At 37.1% G+C, this 17266-nt stretch overlaps 1 long non-coding RNA gene across 1 annotated transcript in view; it reads right to left on the bottom strand.

The window, feature by feature from the left end:
• Positions 1-3773: 3773 nt before the first annotated feature.
• LOC309860595 overlaps positions 3774-17266 on the bottom strand; it is a 961417-nt gene continuing 947924 nt past the window's right edge. Inside the window, exon 2 of the long non-coding RNA XR_014309474.1 lies at positions 3774-4179. This is a non-coding gene — a long non-coding RNA (uncharacterized lncRNA). The remainder of the gene's footprint in view (positions 4180-17266) is intronic.

Genomic DNA, 17266 nt, shown 5'->3' with positions numbered 1-17266 from the left:
AGGTGTGAGGTGATATCTTATTGTGATTTTGATTTGTGTTTCTATGATAATGATGTTGAGCATCTTTTCATGTGTCTGTTGGCCATCTGCATGTCTTCTTTGAAGTGTCTGTTCATGTCTTCTGCCCATTTTTTAATTGGATTATTTGTTTTTTGGTGGGGAGTTGTATAAATTCTTTATTTATTTTGGTTACTAACCCCTTATTAGATATATCATTTGCAAGTATATCCTCCAATTCAGTAGTTTGTCTTTTATATTTGTTGATTGATTTCTTTGCTGTGTAGAAGCTTTTTATTTTGACGCAGTCCCAATCATTTATGTTTGTTTTTGTTTCCCATGCCATAGGAGACACATATCTATAAAAATGTAGCTATGGCTGATGTCAGAAAAATTACTGCCTGTGCTCTCCTCTAGGATTTTTATGGTTTCAGGTATCACATTTAGGTCTTTATGCCATTTTGAGTTTATTTTTATATATATTGTGAGAAAGTGGTCCAGTTTCATTCTTTTGCATGTAGCTTTCCAGTTTTCCCAACCATTTGTTGGACAGAATACTTTTTTCCCATTGCATATTCTTTCCTCTTTTGTCAAAGATTAATTGATCATATAATCATGGGTTTATTTCTGGGCTCTCTATTCAGTTTCATTGACCTATGTGTCTATTTTTGTGCCATTACCATACTGTTTTTATTACTATAGCTTTGTAGTATATTTTAAAATCTGGAATTGTGCTGTCTCCAGTTTAGTTCCTTTTTTTCAAGATTGCTTGGCTTTTGGGGTCTTCTGTGTTCCATACAAATTTTAGAATTATTTGTTTAGTACTATGAAAAATGCTTTTGGTATTTTGGTAGGGGTTGGGTTAAATCTATAGATTACTTTTTTTAAAAGATTTAATTTATTTATTTGACAGACAGAGATCACAAGTAGGCAGAGAGGCAGGCAGAGAGAGAGGAGGAAGCAGGCTCCCCGCAGAGCAGAGAGCCCGATGTCGGGCTCCATCCCAGGACCCTGGGATCATGACCTGAGCCAAAAGCGGAGGCTTTAACCCACTGAGCCACCCAGGCGCCCCAAATCTATGGATTACTTTGAATAATATGGACATTTTAATATTTTTTCTTCTAATCCATAAACATAAAAATATCTTTCCATTTGTTTATATCATCTCCAGTTTCTTTCATCAGTGTTTTATAGTTTTCAGAGTGCAGGTTTTTTATCTCCTTGTTTAAGTTTATTCCTAGGTATTTTATTCTAGGTATTTTATTTTTCATGCAATAATAAATGGGATTATACTCTTAATTTCTCTCTTTGTTACTTCATTAGTGTTTAGAAATGCACTGGATTTCTGTATACTGTTTTTTACCCTGTGACCTGTGACCCAACTGTGACCAACTGTGACCCAACTGAATTCATTTATCAGTTCTAGTCATTTTTTGGTGGGTATTCAGGGTTTTCTATATGCAGTATCATGTTATTTGTGAATAGTGAAAGTTTTACTTCTTCCTTACCAATTTGGATACCTTTTATTTCTTTTTCTTATCTAATTGCTGTGACTAGGACTTCTAGTATCAGAAGTAGTGAGAGTGGAATAAAAGTAGTGAGAGTGGACATCCTTGTCTTCTTAAGTGAAAAGGTTTTATTTTTTCACCATTGTGTATGATGTTATCTGTGGATATTTTATATAAGGCCTTTATTATGTTGAGGTATGTTCCGTATAAACCCACTTTGCTGAGGATTTTTGCATCTGTGTTTATCAGAGATACTAGCCTGTAGGTTTTGTTTGTTTGTTTGTTTGTTTGTTTGTTTTTGTGGTGTTTTTATCTGGTTGTGGTATCAGGGTAATGCTGGTCCCATAGATTGAATTTGGAAGCTCTCCTTCCTCTTCTGTTTTTTTGGAATAGTTTGACTAGGTATTGACTCTTTAATGTTTGGTATAATTCAGCTGTGAAGCCATCTGGTCCTGGACTTTGTTGGGAGTTTTTTGACTGCTGATTCGATTTCATTGCTGTTGGTTGTTCTGTTCAAGTGTTCTATTTCTTCCTGATACAGTTTTGGGAGGTTATGTTTCTAGGAATTTATCCATTTTTTTTTCTAGGTTGTCCAATTTGTTGACATATGATATTTCACGATATTCTCTTATAATCCTTTGTATTCTGTGGCATCAACTGTTATTTATCCTCTTTTGTTTTTGATTTTGTGTCCTCTCTCTCCTTTCTCTCTCTCTTTCTTTTTGGATGAGTCTGGCTAAAGGTTTATCAGTTTTGTTGATCTTTTCAAAGAACCAGCTCTTGGTTTCATTGATCTGTTCTATTGATTTTTATCAATTCTTATTTCATTTACTTCTGCTCTGATCTTTATTTCCTTCCTTCTACTGGTTTTGGGTTTTGTTTGTTCTTTTTCTAGCATCTTTAGGTATAAAGTTAAATTGAGATTTTTTTTTGTTTCTTGAGGTCAGACTGTATTGCCTTAAACTCCCCTTTTAGAACAGTTTTGGCTGTATCCCAAAGATTTGGGGCCATTTTGTTTTTATTTTCACTTGTTTCCATGTATTTTTGATTTCCTCTTTGAATTTGTCATTGAATCATTCATCATTTGGTAGCATGTTATTTAATTTCCATGTATTTGTATTCTATCCATATGGTTGATTTCTTTCTTTCTTTCTTTTTTTTTAAAGATTTTATTTATTTATTTGACAGACAGAGTTCACAAGTAGGCAGAGAGGCAAGCAGAGAGAGAGGAGGAAGCAGGCTCCCTGCTGAGCAGAGAGCCCGATATGGGACTCGATCCCAAGACCCTGAGATCATGACCTGAGCCGAAGGCAGCGGCTTAACCCACTGAGCCACCCAGGTGCCCCGGTTGATTTCTTTCACATGATGTTATTTCTATGGTTGATTTCTAGTTTCATAGCATTGTGGTTGGAAAAGATGCATGGTATCACTTCGATACTTTTCATTTGTTCAGATTTGTTTTGTGGCCTAACGTGATCTCTTTTGGAGAATGTTCCACTTGCTCTTGAAAAGAATGTGTATTCTACTGTTTTGGATGGACTGTTTTGAATAAATCTGTTAGATCAATCTAGACCAATATGTCATTCAAAAAGCCATTGTTTCCTTGTTGTTTTTCTGTCCATTGGTGTAAGTGGGGTGTTAAAGTCTCCTGCTATTATTGTATTGCTATTGACTACTTCTTGTATATTTATTATTAGCTGATTTATGTATTTGGGTGCTCCCATGTTGGGTGCATAAATATGTACAATTGTTATACTTTTTTGTTTGATTCCATTATGGTTATGTAGTGTCCTTCTTTGACTCCTGTTATAGTCTTTGTTTTAAAGTCTATTTTGTTCAATATAAGTATTGATACTCCAGATTTCTTTTAATTTCCTTTAAATGCTTTTCATCCTTTCACTTTCAATCTGAATGTATCTTTCAGTCTGAAATGGTTCTCTTGTAGTCAGTATTTAGATGTGTCTTCCTTTTTTTTCATTCATTCCACCACTCCATGTCTTTTAATTGGGAAGTTTAGTCCATTTACATCAAAGTGATTATTGATAGTTATGTACTTATTGCTGTTCTGTTACTTGTTTTATGGTTGTTTTTGTAGTTCTTCTTTTTTCCTTCTCTTGCTCTATTTTCTCATGGTTTGTTGGCTTTTGTTTAGTGATATACTTGGATTCCTTTCTCTTTATTGTTTGCTTGTGTATCACCAGTTTTTGATTTGTGCTTACTGAAAGACCCACGGATCCCCTTACCCAAGAATCCAACACTGCCACTGGATGCAATCAGCAAGAGGTTCTTTATTGTTACGCAGGCGCCTGCGGGTGGTCAGCAGCTCCTGCTAGCTGAGCACACCCGGCTGGGGTGGTGCCGGGTTTTTATAGACAGGTACAAACAAGTTTTGGGTGGGGCGCAACTGATTGGTTGACAGTTAGAACTTTTGAAAAAGGCATACGTGGAGTTTGCTGATTGGCTTTGGGGACCCGCGCGCGCGAAGAGAGAGGCGGGAAGGGGGAACAAGCTGATTGGTTCTGAGGGCCCGCGCGGGGAGGAGAGAGGCAGGGAGGGGGAACAAGAAGGGGGAAGGTAGGAATGCCATCATGGGGTCTTCTATTATTTCTATAAGCCAAGCAGTTACAGAAGGGCAAAAGAGCAATTAATAAGCAATTAATAACCTAATTTATGCCTAAAAGCCAGCGGTTCACAGAAAAGCAAACAAGCGGTTAGTTATCCTATCTTCTAGGGGAGGGGTCTTTCACTTACCACTAGGTTTATATATAACCTATTATGCATGTGGCAGTCTATATTAATTTGATTGTCACTTAAGTTTGAACCCATTTGAAAAGCACTCCATTTTTACTCCACATTTTAGGTATATGGTGTCATACCTTACATCCTTTTATTTTGTGAAACCCTTGCCTGATTCTTATAGATATACTTAATTTTACTGCTTTGGTACTGCTTACCTTAAAAAAAAAAAAAACAACAACTCCTTCTTGTCTTTCCTTTCTACTCAGAGTCCCCTTTGAGATTTCTTCCAAGGCTGGTTTAGTGGTGATGAATTCTTTAACTTTTGTCTGCTGGGAAACTCTTTATTTCTCCTTCTATTTCGAGTACTAGCCTTGCTGGATAAAATATTCTTGGTCACAGATTTCTTTCATTTAGCACTTTGACTATATTAAGCCACTCTTTTCTGGCTACAAAGTTTCTTTTGAAAAATCAGCTGATAGCCTAATGGTCTTTCCCCTGTATGTAACTCTTTTCTTTTTCTTGGTGCTTTAAAAATTCTCTTTATCACCACTTTTTGCCATTTTAATTACTATGTCTTGTTGTGGATCTCCTTAGGTTATTTTTTTGGGGGGGGGGGTTCTTTGTGCTTTCTGGGTCTGGATTTCTGTTTCCATCCCCAGACTTGGGAGATTTTTAGCTATTATTTCTTCAAATAAATTGTCTGCTTTTTTTTCTCTCTCTTCTCCTTTTGGGATCCCTATTATGCAAATGTTATGATGCTTGATCAAGTTGCAGCATTCCCATAACTTATTCTCATTTTTTACTAGTCTTTTTCTCTCTCCTGTTCAGTTTGATTGCTTCCCATTTCTCTGTTCTTCAGCTTGCTGACCTATTCTGCTTCCTCTAGTCTACTATTCATTCCTTCTGTTTTTGTGTATTTTAAATTCTGTTATTGAGTTCTTCATCTCTCATTGGTTCTTTTTTAATGTTTTTTTTTTTTTATGTGTTTATTGAGGGTCTCACTGAGGTACTCTGCTGTTTCCTCAAGTCCAGTGAGTATCTTTATCACCATTACTTTAAATTCTATATCAGGCATATTATGTATTTCTACTTCATTTAGCTATCTTGCTGGGATTTGTCCTCTTCTTTCCTTTGGGTCATATACCTCTGTTTCCTAATTTTGTCTAACTTGCTGTGTCTCTATGTGTTAGAAAAGTCAGTTATGTCTCCTTCTCTTGAAAGTAATGGCCTTATGGGCCACCTATGTGGCTTAGTCAGTTGAGCATCTGAGCATTTTAGCTCAGATCATGATCTCAGGGTCAGGAGATTAAGCCCTGCCTTGGGTTCCATGCTTGACAGGGAGTCAGCTTGAGATTTTCTCTCCCTCTGCCCCTCCACCAGCTTGTACATGCATTCTTACTCTAGAATAAATAATCTTAAGAAAGAAAGAAAGAGAAATGGCCATATGAAGAAGAGGCCATATAATGCCCTGCAATGCACTGTCCACTGTTTATCAGAATCTGGCACTTCAGGGGTGTCTCCTGTGTGTGTTTTATGTGTCCTATGTTTATGGCTGAGGCATGTTTGTCTTCTGTCCAGTTGTCTGCAATTGTTCTTTGCCTGTTGTGGGCAGTGTTTTTGGTGGGCCAGTCTGGGGCTGCCTTATGCTTGAGTTGGATCAGATCAGACATTTGCCAGAGCTGTAGTCTCACTATACTGTAGGGTGATCTCTCTGTGTCATCTCATGAGACATTTTTGTTCATGGGTTGGACCTGTAGTCAGACCTGATTATCTGCCCATAGCCCACTGCTGGGGCTACAGTCAAACTCACATCTATTGTATTTTTCCCTTATCCCTGGGGCAGGAGTCACTTTGGAGGTGGCGATGACCCCTGTTGGGAGTGCTTGCACACTGCCATGCTTGTTGTGCTGCTTTGGATGGACTCCTGCTGAGGGAGTGCTGGGAATGGAATGGGTCCAAAGATGAATTTGGGTTGGGTTTGTTTTGCTAGGAAGGTTTATGCTCATATGCTATAGGTAGGGACCTGTAGCTGATTTTGAGAACTTTTGCTAAGGCCAAGTTGGGGGTGGGGCATGGTCAGCAGAGGAGCATGGGATGAGCTGGTTTGCAAACTAGCCAGGTAGAGAGCATTGGTACCATTCTCACAGGTGTTTATGTGTCTAGGCTGGAGGCTTGGGGAGTGAAATGGTACCTGCCATCTCTTTTGTTCTTGGAGATTTCTGACAAAGATCCCTGCCCCTCCTGCATGTGCTCTGAGATTAGTAAACAAATCTCTTTCTTGTATATCCTCTATGTTTTTTAAACTGATGCTTCTGTGCTTTATCTCAGTGGGGCTGTTTGTTAGCCTGTCTCTTTAAGGGAGGGGATTCAGTTTCTTTTTGCCCTTCAGATCTCCCAGAGCTGAGCCCACTGATTTTTAAAGTACCAGGTGTTAAGCCCCACTGATTGTAAGAACTTGCAAAGTTTACCTTCTTTGGGTTTAAACCAAATGTTATGAGGAGTTGCCTTTCCAGTGTTGAGGGGCCCCTGTGCCTGTGGTGCCTGGTATGGGGTCTCCTTCTCTCCGCTCTTCACACCTGCAGTACTCTTACTTCCCAAGTGTAGTTCTATGGGCCATTTTGGCTCCTGGCTGTGTCTTTGTCCTTCCTATCCTCTTCAATGTGGTCTCTTCTCACGTTTAGCTGTGGAGAGTCTGTTCTGCCAGTCTTTATGTCATTTTCTTTTTTGCTAACGCTGATGTGGATCTTATCTAGGAAAATCTATGAGGTGAGACTAGGATCTTCCTACTCTGCTATCTTCCCTGGAAGATATTGTTTATTTTTAAGAGAGTACTCACATGACAGTGAGGCAGTCACTCTAGATTTATACAGAGCTTTTATGGAGACTAGTCAGTGTGAACAAATTAAGCTGCTCCTCCACTTTACCAGTAGGTTTATTAAATCATTATCTGGGGGAAATACTGACTGGGCAAGTTACAGTGGAGTGAAACACCTGGTCGGAAGGTCTGGGCTAGGAAATATTGCTCCTAGTGACCTTATTTCAATTCAAGGTTAGTTGTTAAAGTAGTTTTAGAAATCTAGAATTAATTATTCTGAAAGGAAAGCGCAAACTCGGGGTTTGGTTTCTATCCAAGGTATCACCCTGGAGAGATTCCCCACATGGCGGACCAATTTCAATTCCCAAGTTTAACAATGCAGCAAGAGAAATTAAACAGGGAGTCTGCCACACTGTACTCCCATGCTCTGGGCATGATTTTCAAACATCGCAGTTTATCCATTAACTGGTTGATGAAGAAGAGTGGCATGTTGCATCTGAAGTCAGCTGCTTGGGATAAGCAGATGTATGCACAGGGCTGGCAGGGGGTGTGGGGACACTTGGTATATAATAGTATAGGACAGTTCATTTTTCCCCAAATGAAAAAAATGATGAAATGATAAATGATGCGAGACTGGATTCTGAGAAACACACTGAGGGTTATGGAGGGGAATGAGGTGGGGGGAGGGGTGAGCCTGGTGGTGGGTATTAGAGAGGGTACATATTGCATGGAGCACTGAGTGTAGTGCATAAACAATGAATCTTGGAACATGAAAAAAATAAAATAAAATTAAGATGTTAAAAAATGAAGATAAAAAATAAAAAGTTGAAAATAAGAAAAAAAAAAAAGAAAAAATTCTATATATGCTCTTTCCCTTGACATGAGAATTAAGTGATTCCCATTTAGGAGTGGTTTTGCAGGTCATATAGAGAATAAATGTTCAGTGCCGGTTGGAAGCAGCATTGTGAAACCAGTTAAATGTACTTTCAGGCATCATACAGATGCCTCAAAGAGTGAGACAGCTCTGATATTCAGAATTTAGACTACTTTTGAACTTGTGTTGCTTGAAGATCTTCATTTCTATTTGGGTGCTTTTTCTGCAATTAGAGGGCTCTAACACCAGATGGCACCTTTGTTATAATCATAAGGCCTCTGGACCTCTCATCCAATATTAGTACCTGTACAGGAGTGCATTTATGTGGTATAAATATAAGTGTATGTATAAATGTATAAATATGCACATATTGCTGTATACTTATGTGTGTGAGTGTACTTTATATATATGTGCCTTTACAAAATTTAAACATGGTTGCAATAGAACATAGACTCTGAATCTTGACCACCTAAAATCAAAACCAAGTTCTGTTACCTACCAGCCTTGATTTCCAGCAAGTTATATAGCCTATCTATACTTCAGTGTCCTCATTTGTAAAATTATGTTAATAACAATATTGGCTATTTCATAGGGTTGTTGTAAGTTAATATATGTAATGAGTTAATTTTTAAATGAGTTATGTATTTAAATATTTAGAATAATTTCTTATATATAAGTGTCTGGCAAAAAAATGTCAACACTTATTAAATAATTTATTCAAAGATTGATCTGTGATTATCCTTCCAACAATGATTTCACCTCTCCCCTGTTGTTTGGCAGCCATATAGTATGGGGAAGGGTTTAACCCACCACCAACTACAAGTGAAGGACCTAACTTATGTAGTATAATGAGGAAGGTTCCTTTTGCCATAGTGACAAGTCCAAGTAATCCACACACAAGTCAATTAATATATGTCATTTTTCCCGAATATTTTACTTTGTGAGAGTATAGGAAAGGGTGTGACTGGGGTTAGATCAACAAAACGAGAGCGAAGGTTTGGGGAGGAAATATGGTCTCTTTGACGTGTGGATACAAACTTTAGAGTTACTAAAGTTCCTGGTACCACAAGGGAAAGCAAACTGAAGATGCTATTGATCTCACAGGAAGAAGAACAGAAAAAACAAAAGAGCCACTCCTTGAGTACATCACAGAGCTGGTGGGTCAGACCAATCCTGAGGCTTGTCCTACCTCTGAGACCAATAAATCCCTGTTATTTTTTAGGCCAGTTTGAGTTTGTCTTTCTCATGGAGTTCTAATTGATACAAGGTCAAAATGCATATTTTTATTTTTAAAATAGCTCAGCAACGTTATTAATAGTAATTATCATTCCTGTGTGATGTTCTCTTATATGAAAATATAAAATAATACAAAATTTTAAATATTGGCCTCTTGTTACCACACTAGTGCTTACCTACTATGTATATTCTTTCTTCTTCCCTCTTTTTACATTAGGCCTCAGAGAACATGTTTTGGTTCTTTGAGCTTACCTGTTTAGTTCAGTGTTGAAATAGCTATATTTATCTTAACACAGATCTGTACATAAGTTTATAACTAGAGTCCCTAGTACTGTAGCTTCCTCAAATCTAGCTATAACTCATTTCTTCCTTCTCTTGGCTAGAATAAACTTCCAGAAAGGTGGGGGAAGTGAAGGAAAAGCATAGTGCAGTCTTCTCTAAAGAAAGACATATTACAGGGACACCTGAGTGGTTCAGTCAGTTAAGCATCTGACTCTTTTTTTTTTTTAAATTTTTAATTTTTTTATAAATATATAATGTACTATTAGCCCCAGGGGTACAGGTCTGTGAATCGCTAGGTTTACACACTTCACAGCACTCACCATAGCACATACCCTCCCCAATGTCCATAACCCCACCCCCCTTCTCCCAACCCCCCTCCCCCCAGCAACCCTCAGTTTGTTTTGTGAGATTAAGAGTTTCCTATGGTTTGTCTCCCTCTTGATCCCATCTTGTTTCATTTATTCTTTTCCTACCCCACAACCCCCCCACGTTGCATCTCTACTTCCACATATTAGGGAGATCATATGATAGTTGTCTTTCTCCGATTGACTTATTTCTCTAAGCATAATACCCTCTAGTTCCAAGCACGTCATCACAAATGGAATAGATTTCATTTCTTTTGAAGCATCTGACTCTTGATTGCAGCTCAGGCCGTGATCTCAGGGTTGTGGAATCGAGCCCCACATTGGGGCCCACACTGGGCATAGAGCCTGCTTAAAATTCTCTCCCTTTCTCTCCCTCTGTCTCTTTCCTCACTCTTAAAATATTAAAAAAAAATTTAAAAATGTCATAATAGAGGTTTTTTCTAAGTAGAAAACCAGTTCTATCAGATAATAGTTAAAAACCAAACCATAATCTGTGGTCAAATCAGTGAAAAAAAAAAACAAAAAACTGCACTTAGTGAAAATAAACATGATTTTTAGTTGTAATGCCTTTCTGACATTTATTTTTTTTTAATTTTTTTCCTTTCTGACATTTAAAATATAAAATTAGGATAAATGGTGTTGTTGAAGAAAAAAAAAAAAAAACAATGTTGAAATCTCAGTAGCTTAATGTAACAAGATATATTCCTGGCTCATGACCTGGTCTAATGCTGGAGCTCTTGATTAGGTGGCTGCCTCCAAGAGATAATTCATAAAGTCAAGCACTATCCACCTAAATCTCATCATCCTCAATGTATAGCTCCACAAATCACCCCAGGTTTATCTCCACTTCAGAAAGTTGAAAGGGGCGAAGAAAGATGGCACATGCAAAGTGTCAGTGCGCCAAACCAGAAAGTGGTATACATGACTTCTACGCAAAAGTCACATCCCACTGGACAGAATTCAATCACATGACCGTTCCTAACTGCAGTGAATGGTGGGAAATGTGATCTGGAGAATAGTATGTAGTTTTTTTTTTTTTTTTTTTATTTGACAGAGAGAGATCACAAGTAGGCAGAGAGGCAGGCAGAGAGAGGAGGAAGCAGGCTCCCCGCTGAGCAGAGAGCCCGACGTGGGACTCGATCCCAGGACCCCGAGATCACGACCTGAGCCGAAGGCAGCGGCTTAACCCACTGAGCCACTCAGGTGCCCCGAATAGTATGTAGTTTTAGTTCATGTCTCTGCCACACTCCTAAGAGAGTGTGTTTAACTTAGGAAGTGTTTAACTTCCTAGGAGAAAACTATAGCATAAAGTTTTCCTCAAATGTACTTATTCTGAGACCTTCCCCTTCATCATTCTAGCCTCTACCTATTCAAATATTCCATGGTACACACATAGAGAAATACTTAGGTTTCTTCTCTTAGCTTCACCTCTTACAGAGTTGCTAGTGGATTTCTTGCCTTCTAACCATGCTGTAGAAACCAAAAGAAATGCTGTGGTTAGAGGTATTTGTAGATAATGACTCTTTGACGGTTGTATTTTCAAATCAAGGATTTTTAAAAATTATTATTATTTTTTATTATGTTATGTTAGTTACCATATAGTACATCATTAGTTTTTGATGTAGTATCCCAAAATTCATTTTTTACACATAACACATACATGCCCTCCTTAATAAGCATCACTGGGCCAACTCATTCCCCCAGCCTCCCTCCCCTCTAAAACCCTTGGTTAGTTTCTTGGAGGCCACAGTCTCTCATGGTTCATCTCCCCTTCTGATTTCACCCCCTTCATTTTTCCCTTCCTTCTTCTGATGTCCTCTATGCTATTCCTTATGTTCCATAATTAAGTGAAACTGTATGATAATTGACTCTCTGCTTGACTTATTTCACTCAGCATAATCTCCTCCAGTCCCTTCCATCTTGAAGCAAAAGTTGGGTATTCATCCTTTCTGATGGCTGAGTAATATTTCATTGTATATGTGGACCACATCCTTATCCATTCGTGTGCTGAAGGGCATCTCAGCTCTTTCCACAGTTTGGCAACTGGCCATTGCTGCTATGAACACTGGGGTGCAAATGGCCCTTCTTTTCACTACATCAGTATCTTTGGGGTAAATACCCGGTAGTGCAATTGCAGGGTCATAGGATAGCTCTATTTTTAACTTTTTGAGGAGCCTGTGCACTATTTTCCAAAGAGGCTACATCAACTTGCAATCCCACCAACAGTGTAAGAGGGTTCCCCTTTCTCATATCCTCTCCAACATTATGTTGTTTCTTGCCTTGTTAATTTTTGTTTTCTTAGTCACTTCATACTTTATTTTCTGTTTGAGAAAACCTTACTTGTACTTTTTTTTTCTGTGTGTTTGCCTAGCTCTTGAAAGCATAGTTCAAGCCTAGCCATCAATGTTTCCCCTCATACTGTCATGCTCTGGGATGATTAAAATCTCAAACTGAGATGTGTTCTGTTGGTTTTATGACAAGAAAAAAGAAGACGATTTCCTTTTCTTCCTCTGCCCTCCCATATTTCCCAATGCTTTCCTGCATCTTCCAGGGACTTCTTCCTTTCCTAGCATTTTCCTTTCCATTACGAATAGTTGTTTCAAACTTTATTCACCTCTTTTGTTAAAAACTTATTGCCATGAACACAGAAATGATTGACGAACTACATGTGTTATTCTTCTCTTTGATATTTACATTTTAGCTTGGGGGGAAAAAAAGCATGAAAGGAGAGGAATAAACTGCTGGAATTTCAGGTATCACTAACAGACCTCAGGGAGATGTTTTGAGAAGGACAGCATTAGTGGGGCATTCAGAATATAGAGCTTGGGTATCTACCTCCCAGGCCCATTTATGAGATTAGCCCTGACCAAAGGCTCCCTGGTATTTCTTTCAGGGAAGGCAGATCAACTTTTAATTTGGCCCTCATGCCATTACTCTGCACATATTGACTTTATTACAGGAGGGCAGAATTTTTTTCCTAGACAAGTTTATGAGATGTCACTTCCCATTACAACGATTACAAAAAATTTAACAAGTTTAATTTCCTTACCTGTTTAATTCCACCTTGGCTACAAACCTAATTTGTCAAAATGTAGGAGTACTCCTAGATTATAACCCTGAATAAAAATATGACCCCGAATTTGCCTCTATTCTAGATATTCAGATATGTTTGTACCTAAGTATTTGGGACATAACCGGCAAGGAATTATTTAATATATCTAATGAATCTCTGATGGAAGCCTCCTATTATCAATAAAAATGAATAATGTGGCAAATAAGCATTAAAATTTACCTTGTAAAGTGGAGAGGTCACTTGTCATTATACAGACTCCATTTCAGTGGAGGAAGTTATTTTCAGAAGTGCATTTCCTATGGAAGGTTGCATTTTATTAATTCATTCCAGAAGTTTTGCCAAGAAAAATTGCAAAAGTGAATTCATAATTTCTGTAAGAATTTTGGGGAAATAGCATTTTATAAAAGTTTTTGATTTATTTAAATAAATGAAAAAGAATTTTGATTCATGATTGACATGATACATACTCTGATAGAGCAATGGAGGAATTTAAAGAGTATCTGTACTACTGGATGCTGTACATGTTTATTTAAGGAAAAATAAATTTGAGCTCAAATTCAAGATAATTGGTTTATGGGATATATATAGTTTTTTGGTAAAGACCAAGTCATGTTTAACTTGAGTTGTTGGATTTTAGAGAAACTAATGGCTATGGCAAAAAGATTAGTAGTAGTTAGAGATTCAAAGCATGCATTTTTTTTTCTGAAAGCTATTTATTCTTATATACAAAATTAAATTTTTGGTCAACTCCTGGATAATAAATTTCAAAATGGGCATGAACAAACTTTTTCCATTTAATTCATGGACAGTAGAAGCTTCAAACCTGGAAGTGACCATCACCATGTTGTACTGTGATTTCAATAATGAAAGATCTAAGAGTCTGTAATCTTAAACTTTTTAGGAAAAGCGAGTATCTATACTTTATTATTGAACCTCTTCCTGTTTCTCGGTGCCTCCAGCTACAGATTTTCAATGAGTACACAGTTTCATTCAGAAGCCAGGGTGATAATCATAGGAGACACACTGTAATGTTCAAAACAACACTGATGCAAGACTTTTGGTAAACCATACCTTTGCAATGAAACAACAAAACCTACTTATTAAATTAGACTCCAGATTTCCTGCCTATATGGCATTCTCTGCAGGAGAATATATATGTGTGTATGTGTGTGTGTGTATGTATATATATGTGTATATATACACATATATATACATATATATGTATATATATATCAACCTTGATATATCTTGAAATTACATCAATGTTTTTATGTTTCACAGTATTTGTTTTATGTTTCACAGTATTTCCAGCATGTAGGGTACCTAATAACTCTCAATGTGAGAAGTTTTCCTACCATAATTTATTCATTTTTTTAAAGGCCATGGCAGCAAGACTTAAAACCCTACTGTCCATGAACCCTGGGCTCTAGTTAACTGGGCTCACACTGACCCTTTTCTACTTCCCTGGGACTCATCTGCATGAATGGTGAGACACATCAATTCAACATAGAATCGGGGTGTGTTGAAGGACGCATAGTTCTGATTTAAAAAGCCACCGTGTTTTTACAGCAGGATTCTGGAGGGCCACACTGATTTCCTGATGAATGTTCATAGGGCTATTAAAACTGAAATAGCATCTCCTGGCTATGGCATTGAATGAAAGAACTAGCTTAGCCATGCTGCACTTGCGTGTTATTAGCTGATTAAAGTGGAGCCACAGGGAAAACATCTTTGGCTATATATTCACTTTCTCAGCTTTTTTGTTTGTTTGTTGGCATTTTTTTCCAGCAGTGTTGGTAGCTTGGTTTCTTTACTGCAGTCTTTAAATTTTATCTGTGACATAAAGGATGAACCACTGAGTGCCTAGATTCTTTAATTACCTCAAGACATCTGGTGTACTATGCATACAAAAAACCCACCCCACCTTTTCTGAGCCATAATTTTGACTGGTTGTAGGTATTTATATAGATGAAGACTTGACTTCAGCCAAATCCATTACAACTTTGATTACACCCTTTATTTTCCTAAGATCCTTTAACCTCTCTGACACTTGGTTTTCCTTAACTATGAAGGGCGCATGATGATACCTTGAGAGTTTATTATGGAAATGGGAGATAATATAAATTACCTAACATAGTTCTTGGCATAGATTAGGCACTCAGTAAAGGCCACCTTTTGTTATTATTATTGAAACGGTCTAGTGAGAGAAAAACATAGGAATCAGTATCATTTTTGTTAAACAGGAATTTGGGAGAGTGAAATAAAAAATTTTTTTTCACAAATGGAAATGAAATCTGAACAATTTGAACTAATTTTTAGGCCTTTGGTAAGAATGGAACACCTCTTTGAATTAAAATTTAATTTTAAATAATTAAAGTTCCAACAGTTTTTAATTAATTTTTGTATAATTAGATAATTTGACTTTTATAGAACTTTTAAATAAAGTCTTAAGGGACGTTGGATGAGGTTCTTCCAGTCATTTCATAAAATGTGTGAGTATCTGAGAGCTATTTATCTGTTCTTGTGAAGAACAGATAATAATTAAAAAAGAATACATTATAATATGTGAGTTGTAGGTTAGATCTAAATCATCCCATGACTCTTCTAATAAGGGGTTGAAATATGAAATTAGGAAATTGGAAGATGTTTTAAATACTTCTTTTCTGATTATTTTAAATCTGCAAGTGAGGGTGTAATTTTCTGATTTATAATAAGATTTTTTAAAACTTTAATCTTTTGATTCTATTTCTATTTATCCATTCTAAGGGAAAATATAAAATCAATAAATTTGCTCTATGCACAAAGGTGTTTACTGTATTATTATTGAAAAAAAAAAACTGAAAACAATTTAAATGTCCCTAAATAGGGAAATGATTAAAATAACTATGCTTAACTTCATGTAAATGTATTTTATGTGAGCAGTTTATTTGTAAGAAGTTTAATGGGCAAATGTTTCTGCAAAGAAAAAAATAGCCAAAATTATATATAAATTATTTTAACTGTGTAAAATAGTTATTGAAAAAAAGACTAGAAGGAAATAGTTATCTGGACCTTATAAAGTTGTTGATTATGACCTATAGCAGTACAATTTCATATGGTTTAATCTACTAACACATGAATATCTTTGGGAAGTGATGAAATCTTCAGCAATATTCTCTTTCTGTGAATTTTATTTATAACTTCCTATTTTTACGGAAACATTTTTTTTATAATTATAAAGAATTTTTTTTTTTTTTTTTTTTTTTAACTTTTTATTTTTTATAAACATATATTGTTATCCCCAGGGGTACAGGTCTGTGAATCACCAGGTTTACACACTTCACAGCACTCACCAAAGCACATACCCTCCCCAATGTCCATAATCCCACCCTCCTCTCCCAAACCCCCTCCCCCCAGCAACCCTCAGTTTGTTTTGTGAGATTAAGAGTCACTTATGGTTTGTCTCCCTCCCAATCCCATCTTGTTTCATTTATTCTTCTCCTACCCACTTAAGCCTCCATGTTGCATCACCACTTCCTCATATCAGGGAGATCATATGATAGTTGTCTTTCTCTGCTTGACTTATTTCGCTAAGCATGATACGCTCTAGTTCCATCCATGTTGTCGCAAATGGCAAGATTTCATTTCTTTTGATGGCTGCATAGTATTCCATTGTGTATATATACCACATCTTCTTGATCCATTCATCTGTGGATGGACATCTAGATTCTTTCCATAGTTTGGCTATTGTGGACATTGCTGCTATAAACATTCGGGTGCATGTGCCCCTTTGGATCACTACATTTGTATCTTTAGGGTAAATACCCAATAGTGCAATTGCTGGGTCATAAGGCAGTTCTATTTTCAACATTCTGAGGAACCTCCATGCTGTTTTCCAGAGTGGCTGCACCAGCTTGCATTCCCACCAACAGTGTAGGAGGGTTCCCCTTTCTCCACATCCTCGCCAGCATCTGTCATTTCCTGACTTGTTGATTTTAGCCATTCTGACTGGTGTGAGGTGATATCTCATTGTGGTTTTGATTTGTATTTCCCTGATGCCGAGTGATATGGAGCACTTTTTCATGTGTCTGTTGGCCATCTGGATGTCTTCTTTGCAGAAATGTCTGTTCATGTCCTCTGCCCATTTCTTGATTGGATTATTTGTTCTTTGGGTGTTGAGTTTGCTAAGTTCTTTATAGATTCTGGACACTAGTCCTTTATCTGATATGTCGTTTGCAAATATCTTCTCCCATTCTGTCAGTTGTCTTTTGATTTTGTTAACTGTTTCTTTTGCTGTGCAAAAGCTTTTGATCTTGATGAAATCCCAATAGTTCATTTTTTCCCTTGCTTCCCTTGCCTTTTGCGTTGTTCCTAGGAAGATGTTGCTGCGGCAGAGGT

This window comes from Mustela nivalis (genome assembly GCF_964662115.1).
Source record: "Mustela nivalis genome assembly, chromosome: 2".
Classification (NCBI taxonomy): domain Eukaryota; kingdom Metazoa; phylum Chordata; class Mammalia; order Carnivora; family Mustelidae; genus Mustela; species Mustela nivalis.
The sequence above is the reverse complement of the archived record's forward strand: the minus strand, read 5'-3'. Positions and strand labels throughout refer to the sequence as shown.